At 35.5% G+C, this 21961-nt stretch overlaps 1 non-coding gene across 1 annotated transcript; it reads right to left on the reverse strand.

Moving 5' to 3' along the window:
• Positions 1-21542: 21542 nt before the first annotated feature.
• On the reverse strand, positions 21543-21649 carry LOC141715857 (small nucleolar RNA R71). The gene has a single exon (XR_012572604.1). It is a non-coding gene; the product is annotated as a small nucleolar RNA R71 (small nucleolar RNA).
• Between the last annotated feature and the right edge of the window lie 312 nt (positions 21650-21961).

Here is a 21961-nt window from a genome sequence, read left to right on the forward strand (position 1 = left end):
ATAAATGATATGTCAACATAATTATATCATCTGTGTATACACTCAAATCACTCACTAAAGAAAATACTTAGATTGAAGTGATTAATTTGTTTTGGAGTGAAAGAAACAAAGTTAGAAACTCAATTTGTTGAGTTTGAGAAACTGGAGATAGAGTGAAAGATTGCAAAAGATGAACTGACTAAATCCTTAAAGAAAGATGTGATTTTAAGATAGCAACTTGAACGTGAACAAGAGGTAATTAAGGATTGTAAATCATCTAGAGATGTCCATACTCGAATTACCAAAGTTCATGGTATAGAGTCTTTCTGTGAAGAATCCTGGAAAAGAACAAGGAGAAACTGGATCCTAATTTGGCAGAAGGACATTCAACGGATGTGGATTCAACGGATAATGAAGATTATCCGTCGAGATTTAAAAAGGAATCACATTCGTCGAGTCAAAGAAAGATAGTTAGCAAATCCAAGCTAGCTAAGTTAAATGAGAAATATGGATCGGTTTCCAAGAACTTGGTTACAATAGAAACAAGTCAAGTCAGGGGAAACAATAGAGCTAATGTAGGACATCTGTCAATCAAGCAATTGAATGACAAATTAGAGAAAATTGAGATTAAAGACTCATAAAGGAAAAATAATACAAATGGAAACGTAGGTATTAACAAACATAACAACTACGCACCTGACAAATATGCTCCTAGAAAAATCTGTGTTAAGTGTGGTAGTGTTAATTATTTTTCTGGTAATTGCAAATCTGCTATGCATGCATCTATGTCTACACCTCCCTCATTTCCCAATATGTCCACATCATAATTGCCTGTTATGCCTGCACATAATTTATCTGGATAATATGCTAATATACCATTTGCACCTAATCCTTATTATGTTGCATTTAGTATGCAAAAAATGTCATTTAGCATGCCATTCTGGAATAACATGTTTCCATATAGTATGTCATGCCATGTTAACCAATCTGTGCATGATAATACTACAATGATGAATGGTTTTAAAGGTTCTATTCAAATGACCAAGGATGAATCTCAGATACCTAAGTCAAATGAGGATAAGGCTAAGAAACCTTAGAAAAGGGCTAACAAGGCAGGACCCAAGGAAACTTGGGTACCAAAATCAACTTGATTTGATTTTATGTATGCAAGGAAACAGAAGAAATCTCTGGTATGTGGATAGTGGGTGCTCAAGGCACATGACTGGTGATTCCACCCTGCTAACTGAGTTCAAGGAGAAAGCTGGGCCAAGTATCATTTTTGGAGATGATAGCAAGGGTTATACTGTGGGATATTGCTTGATTTTTAAAGACAATGTCATCATTGAGGAAGTTGCCCTAGTGGATGCACTCAAGCATAATTTTTTGAGGATCAGCCAGCTTTATGATAAGGGAAACTCAGTAACATTCAACTCTGAAGCCTGTGTTGTGACCAACAAGAAAAGCAACAAAGTGGTTCTCACCGGTGAGAAAAGGAAATGTGTATGTAGTTGATTTTAACTCATCAAATGCAGAATATGTCACTTGTCTCTTCAATAAGGCAAGTAAAGTTGAAAGTTGGCTATGGCACAAGAAGCTGTCCCATCTTAACTTCAAGACTATGAATGAACTAGTCAAGAAAGATTTGGTAAGAGGCATTCCTCAAGTGGAATTCTTAAAGTATGGATTGTGTGATGCCTATCAGAAAGCAAATCAGATCAAGGCATCATTCAAAGGGAATCTTGAGTCAACAACTGAAGAACCCTTACAATTATTGCACATGGATTTATTTGGACCAGTCAATGTGTTGTCCATCTTAAAGAAAAGATATTTTCCAAGTAATTGTGGATGATTTCTCAAAGTTCTCTTGGACATATGTTCTCAAATCTAAAGATGAAGCTAGTGAAATCATCATCAATCACATAAGGTAAGTCAACAATCATCCTGATCTCAAAGTTAGAAGAGGAGTGACGATGAAACTGAATTCAAGAATTTTATGATGAGATTGTTTTGTGAAGCGAATGGGATCATGCATGAGTTTTCAGTAGCAAGAACTCCACAACAAAATGCAGTATAACACCCCCAAATCCGGGGTCGGGGATCCGGGTTGTCACGAGTTCCATTTCCCTTAATAACACCCAATCTTAATAAATAATCAACTACTCTGTACTGTGACCCCACAATAAACACACACACAACAAGTTATAGTCTCAGAGATGAATATCCAAAAATAATCACAAGTCGTTTTATTCCACAATTATATGTCAATACACCTTAAAAAGGTTTCTGAATAAATTTACATTTCTTTGCCATTATTACAATTCATAATTATACATAAGCCGGGTACATCATAAGTTGAAAGCCTAGCCTATTGGTAGTTCCTACCTCAGCTACATCGACATCAACGCCTATAGGAAACTGCGGAACGTTTCCTATCCGCTCGCGAATTGGGAGCTTGGTCCTGTTCGTCTTGTCTATCTGATATTGTGTGATGAAAGAAGAAAGCAAGGGTGAGCAGCAAGCCCACCAAAATAATATGTATAATGATAAACAATATATGAGCCTTCTCATAGTACTCATGAAAGTCTTGGTCAAAAGAAATGAACCAAGTTGATATCTTAATGCGATGAAGTCGCAAAATATTCAGTATATATATATACATATATACTTTTCAAAATATTGAAAGTCCTCTTCCATGCATAATACACACAGAGTTCCAGTGTATAACTGTATAAAAATATCGTTGCAAGGTGATCTCATATATTTAACCTTGTCTCAACGTTTTTCTGAAAATCTTTGTCATGCATAAGATAATCATTTACTAGATATAAGTTTAAAAGATGAAGTTACAAGATACTCCAATATACTTATATCTTTTCCAAATACTACTTGAACTACCACCGTTCAAGTTATAATTAGTTTCAAAAGTTCATCACACTGATGAGACTACAAGATAGACTTGAATAGATTCAATCTTTGAAATATTTTGAAGGAAATGAAGTTATGATATACTTCATTAAGTCTCGATATATATATACCTATATATATACATACGTTTCCTGAAAACCTCTGTCATGTAAAGCATGAACAGAATTGCAATATCCAATAAATTTGGAAAGGAAAGAATTTTGGCATAAACCTGATATCTTGCTGATCAGGCAAAGATACCAATAAGTAACCTTTTCTACTAGTAGATGGACGAATTCCCCACTGGTCATCACCCTGGTCGCAATAGGACCTTATGCTGGACTGCCACTCAGCCACTTATGCATTTGATGGACTCCCACTGAGCCACTTACACTATCATGAACGCCCACTGAGCCCATGTTGCTTATGCCGACTCGATAGATGGACTTACTTCCCGAACGTTGGGTAAGTAATCAATTCATTTACCAAAACTGCAACCTTGTTGCGAATATAAAATGCACCACAGAGCTGGATCCCCCAGGTTTTGAGCGAGTATTTAAATCCCCTTTTTAACAGGAAGATCTTAAATATAAAAATGAGTTTTGAGATCCGCTCTAACTTTTAAAAATCATTTTGAAGACTCGAAAACACTTTAAAGAGAGTTTGGAGTAATGCTGATTTAATGAAGTAAATCAGTCCCAATATATTTAGAAAATGTCTGAATATTATTATTTAAATAATATTCCCATAAAGAATAATCTTTATACAAATAATTGAAGTAGAAGTTGTAAGACTTATACTTGAAATGAGTATTAAATAACCAAAGATATACTTATACGAAAGTACTATCTTTATTTGAATAATAAAAAATAAGTTTGATTATCGACACCTTATTCTTTAATAAAATAAGGAATATAACTCAACAATAATTGGAGTCATAGATCCTCAAATGAATATTCAAATAATATTCATTAAATAATATAAACTGAGTCATAAGCCCTCGAATGAATATTCAAATAATATTCAATAAATAAAATAAAAGGAGTCATAAGTCCTCGAATGAATATTCGTAATAATATTCATTAAATAAAATAACAGGAGTCATAAGCCCTCGAATGAATATTCGTAATAATATTCATTAAATAAAATAAAAGTTATCGAATAAACCTTATTTGATTAATAGTTTTGAAAACTATATCAATATATATATATATATATTTAAATATATATATATATATAATATACTCGGGAACATCGACTCCCGGTTTTAGAAAATGTTTTCACCTTTGGGTCCCTATACTAAGGGTATATTACTGTTATTCTCTAGCATAGGTATTATCAACTGAACCAACAGATATATATGGCAAGAATACGAAACAGGCATGCATATATATACCATATCAGCATGCTTCAATATATCGCAACATTTGCTAATTAACCAACATGCATCTATCACAAGATAATACATATACATATATACATCACAACAATAGTATAACGGGTAGAAAACTTGCCTGAGCGACTGGGGGTTACGAATGGCTCGGGACGAGTCTGGTAACCTATAAGCAACAAGTAAGTTGGAATTAAACCAAAGTCACTTGTAAATCTATACTCTAACCAACTCAGACTCTAAACGCTCGTTTTGCGCTTACTGATTCTCTTAAGTCACTCGAGTACCCTCGGCTCCACCATTTTTAATAAATTAACCATTATGAGTTTTATGGCAATTCTTTCGCAAGTGTCTTACCAACTGCCTATTACACCTTGCATAAATGTTTCATACTTCAATTAGTCCTTTAAGGTCTTTAACCTATGTTTCAAAGTAAGGCGAGGGGTAACGGTTCGTTCGCGAAACGTCGTTACTTAAAATGGCCGTTTCTCCTAAACCGTTCATCGGAATCAAACGAACCACATATCAAAACGAAGCTCGTAACATGAACTATCTAAACATGGCAATGGTCAAAACCAAGCAGTGAGTTCAAGGGTTCTGATGTTAAGAACAAAAACAGTCTACGGTAAATTGGGCATTATGGCGGCTATGTTTACGCGATTTCCCAAATTTAAACCATTCCAAAACAACCACCAATCAACCCCAAATCAATCATACAACCAACATCCATCCAAAACACACTCCAACAGCCCCAACAACTCAATATTATCAACTTTATACTACCCTCAAACATGAACTAAAAGCTATACTTAAGTTCATTAACTAATTAACAAGATTTACAACTCCAAAAACACCACAAAACCAACTAATCTCTACAAACTCAACCAAACTTTAAACAAACAAGCCTCATGCTTCACATATACTATATCAATCATATTCATTCCTAATTACTCAAAACCAAAGCTAGGGTTTGGAGTTTATACCTTCCTTGGAGCTTTTAATCCATGAAAGATCCTTGAAATGCCCATGGAAGCCTTAATCTAACCTCTTACAAGCTTGTTCTTTCAAAGAAATCAAGAACACAAAAATTAATTTCAAGAAAGTACTATTTACCATCTTCTTCCATGATTTATAGAAAAAGATTGGCTTGGAATTAGAAGCTTAAACTTATAGGAAGTATGTAACTATCCATGGGGAAGCTTAGATAAATACCTTGCTAAATAGTAAGTGGTAGAGCTTGGATCTTCATTTTTTAAGAAAAGGGGCCGAGAGCTTCATGAAGAAAATGGGGGTTTTGTGTTTTTTTGATGAAAATGAAATGTTTTGGCTTGGTTGGTTGCTTTTTGTTTTGTTTTTTGGTTAATTACCTTTCTAGCCTTGACTTTGTGTGGTTTTAAATCAACCACATCTCCTTCCCCTTATGTCATGCTTATGTCACATTGCTATGTCATCATCCCTTCTAATCTCTTTGATTAGCTTCTAATTGTTTGCCTAATGACCGCTGATCTGTTATACGGTTCGCTTAACTTTCGTTTTCGTTTATCGTTTGAGGGATCATACCTGGGATCTTATTACTTAGGTTCCCTTAACCTTTCTCAATATATTGTATTCCTTTTATTATCCTCTCTTATAATCCTTTAATTTAAATCCTTTTTATCATGTTACCTTATACTCAATTCTTTCCGTATCTAGTGGATTTCCGGGAAAAATCAAAGTGTTCGGAATTGGATTCTGACGATCTTTACATACACTTATATACCATATAGAGTGCCAATAAAATCTCAGAATATCCATAAAAGAACCCCTATCTAGTGTGGCATGAAAAGTTTTCTCATTCAGCAAAAACACTATTCATAAGGGTTTCAAAAATTTTCCAAAAATTGGGGTTATTACAGTCTCCCCTCCTTAAAAGGATTCCGTCCCGGAATCAGATAGAAAATGAATAGGGATACTCTCTTAGCATTGCACTTTCTAACTCTCGAGTAAATTTTCCCACATTGTGGTCCTTCCATCAAACTCTGAATAGTTTGATAACCCTTCTCCTAAGCACTTGTTCCTTTTCGATCTATAACCCTTTCTGGTTGCTCCCTATAGGTTATGTCTGGTCGCATGCCTATGCGCTCATATGCCCCTATTTATCTGGCATCCGAATTACACTTCCTTAACATTGATATGTGAAACACGTTATGACTTGCTACCTGTTCGGGGGTAGGGCTAGCTCATATGCTGACTTCCCAGATGTCTTAATATATCCAAGGGTCCAACAAATTATAGACTTAGCTTTCCTTTCTTTCCGAACCTCATCAATCCTTTCCAAGGGATACCTATAACATTACTAGGTCCCCTATTTCATACTCTTTGTCCTTTCGTGTCAAATCAACATACTTATCATGTCCATCTTGGGCTACTACCAGCCGTCCTCTGATTAGATCTATCATATCCTTGGTCCTTTGGACCACTGCTGGTCCGAGCATCTTGCGCTCTACAACTTCATCCTAACATAAGGGAGATCGACATTGTCTTACCTCAAGGATCTCATAAGGCGATATCTCAATACTGACATATGATCTATTGTCGTAAGAAAACTCAATCCGTGTTAAGTGATCATTCTAATTTCTTTCAAGTCTATTGCACAGACTCTCATTATAGCTTTTAGCATTAGAGCTTTTGCTTCTCAATACCCATTCTTTTCCAGTTCGTAATCGCTACTACGTTTCATTCCTAATATTATACTGGTTATACTTTTGCTCGCTAGCGTTCTATAACCTTTTAATAATCTCGTCAACCTTAGTATCACGAATGTGTTTCCATTCCGAATACCACCACAACTTTACTACTCCTTTTTTAGCTGCTTTTATCTTCGAAAGCTTAATCCTTCATATAGAAGTAAAAGAATTTATTGAGAGATCACTATGATCATGAACACTTGTTATATCGCATAGTTAGTATAGAAGGTGGCCAGCCTTTAGTACTTGACAAGCAATTAAACAATAGCTGGTATCCTACTAGGCTTCTAGCACACAGATAGATAGTCATTCGGCAATACATCCCCTTCTGGAAGGGTTGTTCTTCTCAGCTTATATAAAATGAAAAGAAGAGAAAAGAACGAATTGAAGAGAATTGTATATATGAAAAAAAAATATACTGCCACAAAATATCTGGCTTGGAACCTACCTCTGAACTATAGAGGTTTGTCATAGAAGAACAAAACATATATGTATTTATATCAACATCAAGTATTATAACATCGCATTTCACGTGCCTAAATATTTTTGCTATTCCGTCCATCATTCTATGGACCCATGCTCTTCCTCGAGCTTATACTCAATCACCTTTGAAACTCCCTCGACATCGAAAATCGAATCTGGAATCTTATTTTATACATCATCGATACTAGAATTCTGTGCTTGCACCACAACCTTCCTCGTATAGTAATACGACTCTCTATTGATAAGAGGGAATAAATATTCAATAGGTAGATACTCTACTTAATTAGTCTATCAATGATAACTTATACACTACCACGACCCGATTAGTGGTACTCAACCTCAACATCCATTCCAATACAACTCTCACGGTTGTAATCAACTCATTACTCGCAGAATCATTGCTGCATTACTATGGTCCACCACTGACCTACTGTCGTCATTCACTTTCCATGAAATTTTAATATCTAACCATACGGAGTCCATACATGTCGTATAGAATCCTTCTATGGAGTTAACATAATCACCATTCATGATTCATGGAGAACACTCCAGATCCTGGCGTACTTTCATGACATGAAGTAGATAAAATTGCAGAAGAGTTTCAGTCAAAGCAACGATAGCAGGTTAATACCATTCTTAATCGTATGCCTTAAATAGAAGACTTAACTCAAGGGTTCGTCTAGTCCTTTTTGAAACATGGTCCTGGCTTATCTCAAGATAGTATCTTCTGAGATAGATAGCCCGCTCATGGCGATTACACAAATTAAACTTTTACCAACTACTATTACGGTTGGGTATTGCACAGTCATCAGAAGGAATGTCAATCTTCCAAACCATAATACAACCTTCATAGCTTTAACCATCATCACTGTATTCCTTTGGCACAAGCGCCTATAATTATCCTCTTACCTTTAAAGTGTCGGCCACCTCTTTGGCCTTTCCTGATAGTAAAATTTCCTTACAGTCAATGTCATTTTAACCACCTCCAAATAAATTTTCTACCTCATTTCAATCACAGCTTATGTGAAGATGTTTTCCTTAAATCTGATGAGTAAAAAAAAATCACCATTTTTCCATAAGTTATTGCCTCAGTCTTTAGAGGTTAATCACTGTCACGACTGACTCTCAATCATACTTAGAACATCTTTTATCTTAAGTCCTAATTTCCCTGAACAATTTCGACCATTACTGGTTCGATCCATACTTTCTCGTGGTTTAACACGTGCCTCACTTGGCATCATTATAATTACGTTATATTTCCTTTATCAACATTTCTATTCTTGAGAATTTTGAATTTTTACCTTTCTCCTTGTAAAACCTCTAAGGTTATCCTTGAATCGTTCCTCCTGTATTCCCTAGATACAGGGCATATCAAAATACCATATACTAATACTAGAATCATTGTCTATATACTTTTGAAAAAAAAATTCTCCACTATTTCTTTAAAGGTTGTTGTTACCTTAATCCTTTCCAATTCATATTGTCAAAACTCATGATGTCCCTATTAAGGGTGAAATGCCAACCTTTATGCATTCCCCTATTATTCGTTTTAAGTTACCGATGTTCTATCCTTAATTCCACCTTTAAAAAGGTACATGCATCCTTCCATGGATAAATCAAGTCATATATCCCTGATAATGGTGTCTTATTCAATCATTCCCACCTCGATAGTATATGCCTAATTTTCACAATAACATCTGTATTCAAAATGAGGTCAATCAATATGGCCTCCAAAAGATAACGACGGTTATCCGCTTTTCTTGCCTAATTTGGTAACGATAACAAGGATGTTCTGGAAGATATTGGTCGTGTTCAACGTGAACTTCTTCGTAATAATTCCTTATTTACTTTTGTTGTTTATCTCAACAGTCACCTCAATGCTGGGATATCTTTCATATCTGGCGTCTCCCTTTCTGGGTATCATGCCACCGGTCTTACACTTCACCTTCTCGAAGGTCACTTCATTCATCCACTTTTCCTAATTTCTTACTTCCTTGTCTCCTTAGTCTATCCGCGTCTCATTATTTACCCTTCGAATTATCTCAAGGTTTCATTGAATTCTCCCAACTTACAGGGGATAAAATATATGTATCTCTTATACCTTCAACCATCAATTTAAATCATGGTGAATCACCCTCATCCTGACGATTACATACTTTTCTATTTCTATTACTACGAGTCTTTAGGGTTTCCTCATACCCAACTCCCTTATCATTCCTCAAATTCTATTACCTTTATATTCCTTTCCACTCCAGTTTCTTTTTATTTTCCTTTCTCTTATCATTATTTCATGAACCCACTAATCATTGACTTCAAGCATCACATCGTTCTGGGATTCTTGTCATCAGAACGAATCTTGACAACTTTTACAACTTAGCTTCATATTTCATCATACTCGTCCGCCTTTGTTTTGACTCTAAAGCTTTTACACTATCTCCATAACCTTGGGAATTACTTTCCCGAAAACAATTGACTGAACTTTAATCAGTTTATTCTAACCTCTGGCTCCGTGCCTTTCTTGGTCTTTCACTAGAGGTGGCCCTTCTCTTAGGAGGGTAAGTGACAAAAATAGTCTTTTGTGATTCGTCCATCATTTAGAATCTCAAATGATTCCTATATTTCCTTTAGCCAGGCTCTTGCCTCGACTGGTTCAGCTTGTTCCTTGGAACTCTAAGGGCATAACAACTTAAAGGTCCTGAAAGAATTTATCACCGCATTGTTTCCTCAGGGTGGTAGTTGGGGATAATAGTCTAAGTTCTGTCTAGAAAGCTCCATAAATTTTCGTATAGGAGTACCGTCTCGGGTCTCCTTATCTCGCTCGACTTTTGTTTCCTTAGTATGAAATGTTTCATCCTTCTCCCATACTTGGGGTTATCTTATAAGTTAAAATCCTTATTTTCCACTTCATTATGTTATGGGTTCCTTCTATCTTGATGGCGACCTCCCTGACTATCAGGTTCAGGGTTTGCTCTAAACCTTATTCCTCAAACTAGCTTTCATCTAAGATCTCATCTTTAAGCTCTTGAACATTTGGAACCCAAATTCTGTAGGAATACCTTATTATTCCCTTCTCATCTTTCTCGGTATTAATCTTTGATCTAATTGTTGGCTCTTTGCCTTCCTTCATCACTTTTTCTGGCACAATATGTTCTTTTCTGATAATTCGGACTGTATTGCAATCTCAAACAGCTTTTCGGTACCGGCTCCGGTTACCTTCACTTCTATTTCCATTTTCTCAAAATCTCTTATAAACTCTCCAAAAGACATTATCATCTTGAGTCTCTCCTTTTTACTAAGGGCATCAGCCACCATATTGGTTTTCCCCGAATGATAAAGAATCTCCCAATCATAATTCTTGATTAGCTCTAACCGCCTCCTCTGGCGTATGTTGAGCTATTTCTACGTAAAAATGTACTAGAGCTCCTATGGTTTGTGAATCTCGCACTTCTCTCCATACAAGTAGTGCCTCCAATCTTTAGGGCAAAACTATTGCCATGAGCCCAAGCTCATAGGTGGGGATATCGAATTTTATATTCCCTTAATTGTCTTGACGTGTACGCAATTACCTTGCTGTGCTGTATAAGAAGCACCCTAATTCCTTATGCGAAGCATCACTACACTTCACAAAATCTCATTTTCCATCCGGCAACGCCAACATAGGGAACGTCACCAATCTTTGCTTCGGTTCTTAAAAGTTGTTCTCACATTTCTCTGTCCATTCGAACTTCTCAGTCTTACGAGTAAGTCGCGTTAAAGGGGCTACTATCTTTACAAACTTGAACGAACCTCTGGTAGTGACCGGCCAATCCTACCTCTGGGAGTTGCCCTAACCATGGTCATCAATTCCTCAGTGGTCCTTTATTCATTCTTGTCAGGATCCTTCACGGGATCCTCCTCAGCAACAATCCCTTCTAGGACAACATCCTCAACCGTTACATCCTCAATATCAACATCATCCGGTCCTGCGTTAGGACGCTCTATCGGATCCACAATCCGATCTCCAATTAGTAATAAAACATCATCGCGATGTTACTCCTCAAACTCAGGGTTCGGTGTCCCGCTACCATATACGATAACGAACTACGCTTCTATCACGATATTTATAAGGGTTCCCATAAGGGTTTTAACTGTCAGTACTACGTTAGGTAGCCCGACTATGAACTTGGCAAGAGTTCTTATTATCTTTGTGAGTTTGTTATTATATCGTCGCATCATCTCTGAGGTTTATAACGCTTAGCTCTGATACCACTTCTGTAACACCCCCAAATCCCGGGTCGGGGATCCGGGTTGTCACGAGTTCCATTTCCCTTAATAACACCCAATCTTAATAAATAATCAACTACTCTGTACTGTGACCCCACAATAAACACACACACCACAAGTTATAGTCTCAGAGATGAATATCCAAAAATAATCATAAGTCGTTTTATTCCACAATTATATGTCAATACACCTTAAAAAGGTTTCTGAATAAATTTACATTTCTTTGCCATTATTACAATTCATAATTATACATAAGCCGGGTACATCATAAGTTGAAAGCCTAGCCTATTGGTAGTTCCTACCTCAGCTACAGCGACATCAACGCCTATAGGAAACTGCGGAACGTTTCCTATCCGCTCGCGAATTGGGAGCTTGGTCCTGTTCGTCTTGTCTATCTGATGTTGTGTGATGAAAGAAGAAAGCAAGGGTGAGCAGCAAGCCCACCAAAATAATATGTATAATGATTAACAATATATGAGCCTTCTCATAGTACTCATGAAAGTCTTGGTCAAAAGAAATGAACCAAGTTGATATCTTAATGCGATGAAGTCGCAAAATATTCAGTATATATATATACATATATACTTTTCAAAATATTGGAAGTCCTCTTCCATGCATAATACACACAGAGTTCCAGTGTATAACTGTATAAAAATATCGTTGCAAGGTGATCTCATATATTTAACCTTGTCTCAACGTTTTTCTGAAAATCTTTGTCATGCATAAGATAATCATTTACTAGATATAAGTTTAAAAGATGAAGTTACAAGATACTCCAATATACTTATATCTTTTCCAAATACTACTTGAACTACCACCGTTCAAGTTATAATTAGTTTCAAAAGTTCATCACACTGATGAGACTACAAGATAGACTTGAATAGATTCAATCTTTGAAATATTTTGAAGGAAATGAAGTTATGATATACTTCATTAAGTCCCAAATATATATACACCTATATATATACATACGTTTCCTGAAAACCTCTGTCATGTAAAGCATGACCAGAATTGCAATATCCAATAAATTTGGAAAGGAAAGAATTTTGGCATAAACCTGATATCTTGCTGATCAGGCAAAGATACCAATAAGTAACCTTTTCTACTAGTAGATGGACGAATTCCCCACTGGTCATCACCCTGGTCGCAATAGGACCTTATGCTGGACTGCCACTCAGCCACTTATGCATTTGATGGACTCCCACTGAGCCACTTACACTATCATGGACGCCCACTGAGCCCATGTTGCTTATGCCGACTCGATAGATGGACTTACTTCCTGAACGTTGGGTAAGTAATCAATTCATTTACCAAAACTGCAACCTTGTTGCGAATATAAAATGCACCACAGAGCTGGATCCCCCAGATTTTGAGCGAGTATTTAAATCCCCTTTTTAACAGGAAGATCTTAAATATAAAAATGAGTTTTGGGATCCGCTCTAACTTTTAAAAATCATTTTGAAGACTCGAAAACACTTTAAAGAGTGTTTGGAGTAATGCTGATTTAATGAAGTAAATCAGTCCCAATATATTTAGAAAATGTCTGAATATTATTATTTAAATAATATTCCCATAAAGAATAATCTTTATACAAATAATTGAAGTAGAAGTTGTAAGACTTATACTTGAAATGAGTATTAAATAACCAAAGATATACTTATACGAAAGTACTATCTTTATTTGAATAATCAAAAATAAGTTTGATTATCGACACCTTATTCTTTAATAAAATAAGGAATATAACTCAACAATAATTGGAGTCATAGATCCTCAAATGAATATTCAAATAATATTCATTAAATAATATAAACTGAGTCATAAGCCCTCGAATGAATATTCAAATAATATTCAATAAATAAAATAAAAGGAGTCATAAGTCCTCGAATGAATATTCGTAATAATATTCATTAAATAAAATAACAGGAGTCATAAGCCCTCGAATGAATATTCGTAATAATATTCATTAAATAAAATAAAAGTTATCGAATAAACCTTATTCGATTAATAGTTTTGAAAACTATATCAATATATATATATATATATATTTAAATATATATATATAATATACTCGGGAACATCGACTCCCGGTTTTAGAAAATGTTTTCACCTTTGGGTCCCTATACTAAGGGTATATGCAAATTACTGTTATTCTCTACCATAGGTATTATCAACTGAACCAACAGATATATATGGCAAGAATACGAAACAGGCATGCATATATATACCATATCAGCATGCTTCAATATATCGCAACATTTGCTAATTAACCAACATGCATCTATCACAAGATAATGCATATACATATATACATCACAACAACAGTATAACGGGTAGAAAACTTGCCTGCGCGACTGGGGGTTACGAATGGCTCGGGACGAGTCTGGTAACCTATAAGCAACAAGTAAGTTGGAATTAAACCAAAGTCACTTGTAAATCTATACTCTAACCAACTCAGACTCTAAACGCTCATTTTGCGCTTACTGATTCTCTTAAGTCACTCGAGTACCCTCGGCTCCACCATTTTTAATAAATTAACCATTACGAGTTTTAAGGTAATTCTTTCGCAAGTGTCTTACCAACTGCCTATTACACCTTCCATAAATGTTTCATACTTCAATTAGTCCTTTAAGGTCTTTAACCTATGTTTCAAAGTAAGGCGAGGGGTAAGGGTTCGTTCGCGAAACGTCGTTACTTAAAACGGCCGTTTCTCCTAAACCGTTCATCGGAATCAAACGAACCACATATCAAAACGAAGCTCGTAACATGAAATATCTAAACATGGCAATGGTCAAAACCTAGCAGTGAGTTCAAGGGTTCTGATGTTAAGAAAAAAACAGTCTACGGTAAATCGGGCATTATGGCGGCTATGTTTACGCGATTTCCCAAATTTAAACCATTCCAAAACAACCACCAATCAACCCCAAATCAATCATACAACCAACATCCATCCAAAACACACTCCAACAGCCCCAACAACTCAATATTATCAACTTTATACTACCCTCAAACATGAACTAAAAGCTATACTTAAGTTCATTAACTAATTAACAAGATTTACAACTCCAAAAACACCACAAAACCAACTAATCTCTACAAACTCAACCAAACTTTAAACAAACAAGCCTCATGCTTCACATATACTATATCAATCATATTCATTCCTAATTACTCAAAACCAAAGCCAGGGTTTTGAGTTTATACCTTCCTTGGAGCTTTTAATCCATGAAAGATCCTTGAAATGCCCATGGAAGCCTTAATCTAACCTCCTACAACCTCGTTCTTTCAAAGAAATCAAGAACACAAAAATTAATTTCAAGAAAGTACTATTCACCATCTTCTTCCATGATTTATAGAAAAAGATTGGCTTGGAATTAGAAGCTTAAACTTATAGGAAGTATGTAACTATCCATGGGGAAGCTTAGATAAATACCTTGCTAAATAGTAAGTGGTGGAGCTTGGATCTTCATTTTTTAAGAAAAGGGGCCGAGAGCTTCATGAAGAAAATGGGGGTTTTGTGTTTTTTTGATGAAAATGAAATGTTTTAGCTTGGTTGGTTGCTTTTTGTTTTATTTTTTGGTTAATTACCTTTCTAGCCTTGACTTTGTGTGGTTTTAAATCAACCACATCTCCTTCCCCTTATGTCATGCTTATGTCACATTGCTATGTCATCATCCCTTCTAATCTCTTTGATTAGCTTCTAATTGTTTGCCTAATGACCGCTGATCTGTTATACGGTTCGCTTAACTTTCGTTTTCGTTTATCGTTTGAGGGATCATACCCGGGATCTTATTACTTAGGTTCCCTTAACCTTTCTCAATATATTGTATTCCTTTTATGATCCTCTCTTATAATCCTTTAATTTAAATCATTTTTATCATGTTACCTTATACTCAATTCTTTCCGTATCTAGTGGATTTCCGGTAAAAATCAAAGTGTTCGGAATTGGATTCTGACGATCTTTACATACACTTATATACCATATAGAGTGCCAATAAAATCTCAGAATATCCATAAAAGAACCCCTACCTAGTGTGGCATGAAAAGTTTTCTCATTCAGCAAAAACACTATTCATAAGGGTTTCAAAAAATTTCCAAAAATTGGGGTTATTACATGCAGTGGTGGAAAGAAAGAATAGATCTATTTCGTTAGATAAGGGATCGTTATTTTTCAGCTGCTTGGTATTACTGTTGGGATATACTAATAAATAATGTTGCTTTCAATTCTATTTATCGAGAATCTATTTCTTTTAGCTTTATTATTTGCTATTCAAGAAAACTTGAGTAATTGTTTAACCCATATAGTTAATCATATATTTGACTCGTGCTAAGAAAATCTTGAGGTTTGGGACTGATGTAGTAAGGTTTAGGTGAAATTTGGTTGTATTGGTGGTTGTGAGTTGAATTATGGTTGTTTGGAGTGGTTTAAAACTTGGTAATCGCGTAAACATAACCGTCGTAATGCCCATTTTCATACAACTGCTTGTTCTTAGTTTTCAGGACAGAGATTTGAATCTATAACTTTTCCATGTTTAGCTAGATTGTGTCGTAAGCTTCTTTTTTATATTTGGTTCGCTTGAATCCGATATACGGTTTAGGAGAAACGACCGTTTGAAGTAACGACATTTCGCGAATGAATTACTTCCCCTCGCCTTACTTTGTAACCTTGGTTAAGGTCCTTAACTGACCATTTGGAGTATGTAACAATTATGTATGGTGGGCTAGGCAGTTGGTAGAGTATTCGCGAAAGAGTCGCCTTAAAATTCATAACGGTTAATTTATTAAAATTGGTGGAGCCGAGGGTACGCGAGCAATTAACGCGAATCGTTAAGTGTTTAAGCGACCGTAAGCGACCATTAGGGTATGAATGAGTTTTGACTAGTTTCTTAAGCGACCATGGTCTAATTTCGGATTATGTTGTTGTTCATAGGTTACCGGACCAACTCTAAGCTTAAGTCTATCCCGGAACACTCAGGCAAGTTTTCTACCCGTTATACTGTTGTTGTGATGTAAATATATTGATGCATTATCTTGAGATAAGTGCATGGCTGTTATTAGCAAATCTTTTGATATATTGGAGCATGTTGATATGGTGTATATATGCATGTGTGAAATCTTGATATTCTATTATCAATTCAATGCTTATAAACTGCATAATATATATGCTAGAGATAAGCAGTAGTTACGTATACCCTTATTATAGGGAACCTAGAGGTGAACATTTTTCTAAACCGGGAGTCGATGTTCCCGAGTATAATATATGTATATATATATGTATAATTTTCTATAACTATTAATTGGATAAGGTATATCCGATAGTTTTGAATAATAATCAAACTTATTTTCGATTATTCAAATAAAGATCGTACTTTCGTATAAGTATATCTTTTGTTATTTGTTATTTATTTCAAGTATGAGTTTTAAAACTTCTACTTCAATTATTTTTATAAAGATTATCCTTAGTGGAATATTATTTAAATAATAATATTCAGATATTTTCCAACATATTGGGAATGATTTATTTTACTAAATAAGCATTACTTCAAACATTCTTAAAAATGTTTTCGAGTCTTCAAAATGATTTTAAAAGTTAGAGCGGATCCCAAAACTCGTTTTTAATTTTAAGCTCTTCCTTTTAAAGGGGACTTGAATACTCGCTCAAAAATCTGAGGGATCCGGCTCTGTGGTGTATTTTATATTCGCAACGAGGTTGCTGTTTTGAGAAAACAATTTGATTACTTGCCCAATGTTCAGGAAGTAAGTCCATCTAATTTAGTCGCATAAGCGACAGGCCGCGGTACGGTCTTTGAAGGTGTAAGAGGTTGGGTGACAGTCCATCCACGCGTGAGTGGTAGGGTAACGGTCTAGTGTGAGGTCCTAATGCGGCCAGGGTGATGACCGGTGAGGAATTCATCTATCTATAGTAGAAAAGGTTACTTAATTGGTATCTTTGCCTGATCAGCAAGATATCGGGTTTATGCCAAAGCTTTCTTCTTTCCAAATTCATTGGATATGACAACTCTATTTATACTTGTCATGACAGAGGTTTTCAGAGAATGTATGAGATACATATATAGGTGTATATATATCAGGACGTAATGAAGTATCTCGTAATTTCATCTCTTTTGAATGATATTTCAAAGATTGAATCTATTCAAGTCTTATCTTGTAGTCTCATCAGTGTGATGAACTTCTGAAACTGATTATAACTTGAACGGAGGCAGTTCAAGTAGTATTTAGAAAAGATATAAGTATATTGGAGTATCTTGTAACTTCATCTTTTCAACTTATATCTAGTTAATGATTATCTTATGCATGACAAAGATTTTCAGAAAAATGTTGAGACAAGGTTAGGTATATGAAATCACCTTGCAATGATATTTTTATACAGTTATAAACTGGAACTCTATCTATATTATGCATGGAAGAGGATTTCCAAGATTTTGAAAAGTATATATACATATATACTGAATTTTTTGCGACTTGGTCGCGTTAAGATATCAACTTGATTCATTTTTTCTTGACCAAGACTTTCATGAGTACTATGAGAATGCTCATATATTGTAAATCATTATACATATTATTTTGGTGGGCTTGTTGCTCACCCTTGCTTTCTTCTTTCATCACACAACAACAGATAGACAAGATGAAAAGGACCAAGCTCCCAATTCGTGAGCGGATAGGAAACGTTCCGCAGTTTCCTGTAGGTAGTTATGCTGTTGTAGCTGAGGTAGGAACTACCAATAGGCTAGGCTTTCAACTTTTAATGTACCAGACTTATGTATACTTATGAATTGTAATAATGGCAAAGAATATGTAAATTTATTCAGAAATCCTTTTGAGGTGTAATGGCTTATAATTGTGGAATAAAATGACTTGGGTAATTTTTGGATATTCATCTCTGAGACTATAACTTGTGGTGTGTGTGTAAATGTAGGGTCACAGTACACAGTAGTTGGTTGATTATTAAAATTATGTATTATTAAGGGGAATGGAACTCGTGACAACCCGGATCCCCAACCCCGAATTTGGGGGTGTTACATTTATTCATTTAATAGAATAGGAATTTTGTAAATTAAAGAAGTATCAAATACTCTTTTTCTAAGAAATATTTTCTAGAGTCCCAAAATATTTAAGAAATATTTTTATGAAATAATTACTCCAAAATTTTCGGAAATTAGAATTTAAATTTCTTTTTTTATACAATTCGAATAATTCAAATAAGAAAATATACATAAAATAAAATTAAGATAAATTAGAATAATGGCAAAAGTTTCTTATATAAATATACCAAATAATTCATCTTTTATTCTTTTCTTGAAAGTAGTAGTAGAGTACTCTATGATTATTTAAAAAAAATCATTTACTCCGTGAGGAAATATTAAATAAAAATATATTTGCATGCCCTTTACTTTTCAAAAGCTAAAATTAGAACAATGAACAACTAATTCGATTTACTAAATAGCACGAGTCAAATATATGATTAACTATACGGGTTAAACAGTTAGTCGAATTTTCTTGAATAGAAAATAATAAAGCTAAAAGAAATAGATTCTCGATAAATAGAATCGAAAACAACATTATTTATTAGTCGATCCCAATAGTAATACCAAGCAGCTGAAAAATAACGATCCCTTATCTAACAAATAGAATTTATTAACAATATTATTCCTGAAATTTTCCAGGCGTTGATAAGTGGCATTTTATACCACTTAGAACGTCTTAAAATGGCTTAAATTGGTGTCTTGAAATCAAGTATTTTGTGTATTTGATGCATTTTTCTAGTGTTTATGCATTTCAGGGTATTAGTTGTATTTCGGGGGAGGAATCATCAAGAATAAGCCTTGGCATGTGTTCACCATTGCGAGAGGAAAGGAATGGGCAGATTACGGCGAAGAGATGGAGCAAACCTGGATTTTTTCCAGTAGAGGCCTGCGCGCCCGCGCAGCAATGCTGAGCGGCCGCGCAGCAACCTGCGCGCCCGCGCAGCTATGCTGAGGGGCCGCGCAGGGTCGGGGAAAAAGATAAATTATTTTAGACTTCTACTTCTGTTTGGCTTCCAACTTCTATGTAATCTGAGTTTTATGGGACTATTATATAAGTAGATTTGAGACGTTTACAGGGGGGATTAAGAAGAAGAAGATTGTGTTTTACGCAAGAAGCGAAGGAGATAAGGAAGAAGACCGATTTAGCACACCGCAACGAAGAGGAAGCATATTTTCTTGTGATTCTTGTTTCGTTGTAACGTTGGATGCTAATTTTCTTGCTTTGACTTATTTACTCTTGTGACGTACTCTATTTTAATATAATTAGTTTAGTTATTATTTTCTTGTGTTTGTTTATCATGATTTCATATGAACCCATGATGGCGATAAGTTCTATTATGGGTTAATCGTGATCATGGGGTTGCAACGGATTTATTATGGAATTCTTTAGTTAATTGTTTAATACTTTAGTGTGTGATGATTGCTTGATATCTAGTATTGGTTGTGCGTATTCGTCTTATGTGCGTCGCGAACATATAAGATAGGGTGTTAATCTCTTGTGAAGCGACGGTGGATCTTGAGATTTAGAACTTGCCATGCTAGCATAGGTTCATGTACGTTGTGCATGATTAGTGGGTAACTCTAACAGTTTTATTTGCCCTATGTAATCAAAAAAAGAATAACTTGTGCTTAAATCGTTGTGTTGTCAATTTCTGTAGACATATAGGAACTCAACATAATTGATGACTATTCAACTTCTATCTTAATTGTGGATGCTTGGTGGAATGGTATTAGTACAATGAAAGTTGGCTTTTATCAGTTTCGTGTTATTCGATTAATATCATCATTGTCACATGCTAAAGGTAATAACAATGGCTATAGAAGGAAGTAATAATGAAGTTGTGATCTCATGAGTGTTTTATTATTGATAAATTGAAGTGTTAGTTAAGTAGTTAATTATAGTTAATATTTAATCAACAATTTTAAGTGTTATTATCTTAACATTGAGAAGTAATCATACATTGGTGAGTGAGTTTAATTAGACAATAATTTAGTCTGAGTCTCTGAGGGAACGAACTAGAAAGTATTCTATATTACTTGCGAACGCGTATACTTGCATGAATATTAGCGCGTGTTTTCGCCCTAACAAGTTTTTGGCGCCGCTGCCGGGGACTCGGCGTATTTGTTTAGTTTATGTACTTACAATCATTGGTCATTAAGACTCAGTGATTAGGACGTAGTATTTACTTACTCTTTTCGGTTGTGTTTCAGGTACTTTAGCAAGCGTTTATGCAAACTCGTTCTCGTGCTCGCAAGAGGACTTTAGATACAGCTGAGGAGACAGACGAAGTTCTTGATTTTCCGGAGAAGTTAGATTTTGAGGATTCGGATTCAGGAACTGAGCAGAAAGAACCAGTAAACATGGGAGATCGTATTGTTCAAGCTGATCCAGCTCTTATGGATTTTTCTCGGCCTAAAATTGATGACATTCAGTCAAGCATCCTTCATCCGGCTATTCAAGCTAACACCTTTGAAATCAAGCCGGGCACTATTCAGATGGTGCAGAATTCTGTTTCTTTTGGAGGAGCGGCAACTGAAGACCCCAACATGCACATAAGGAATTTTGTCGAGATCTGCAGCACTTTTAAGTATAATTGCATGACTGATGAGGCTATCAAGTTGAGGCTTTTCCCATTCTCACTAAGGGACAAGGCTAAAGACTGGTTACATTCTGAACCAGCTGGGTCCATCACTACGTGGCAAGATCTTGCGCAAAAGTTTCTGGTGAAGTTTTATCCGATGGCAAAGACTGCTGCTATGAGGAGTGCTCTTACTCAGTTTGCGCAGCAACCTACAGAATCTATGTGCGAGGCTTGGGAATGCTACAAGGAAATGTTGAGAAAATGTCCACATCATGGAATGCCGGATTGGATGGTGATCACTGGTTTCTATAATGGTTTGGGGGCCCAATCTCGGCCCATGCTCGATGCAGCAGCTGGAGGCGCCTTATGGGCTAAAAGCTATACTGAGGCGTATAATCTTATCGAGACGATGGCTGCAAATGAGCATCAAAACCCAACTCAGAGGATGACGTCAGGCAAGGTAGCAGGTATTCTGGAAGTTGATGTAGCCACCGCTATTGCAGCCCAGCTCCAAGCGCTATCAATGAAGGTTGATTCTCTGGCTACGTATGGAGTTAATCAAATAGTTATGGTTTGTGAGCTTTGTGCAGG

The sequence above is a fragment of the Apium graveolens genome, chromosome 3, assembly GCF_009905375.1.
Source record: "Apium graveolens cultivar Ventura chromosome 3, ASM990537v1, whole genome shotgun sequence".
NCBI lineage: Eukaryota > Viridiplantae > Streptophyta > Magnoliopsida > Apiales > Apiaceae > Apium > Apium graveolens.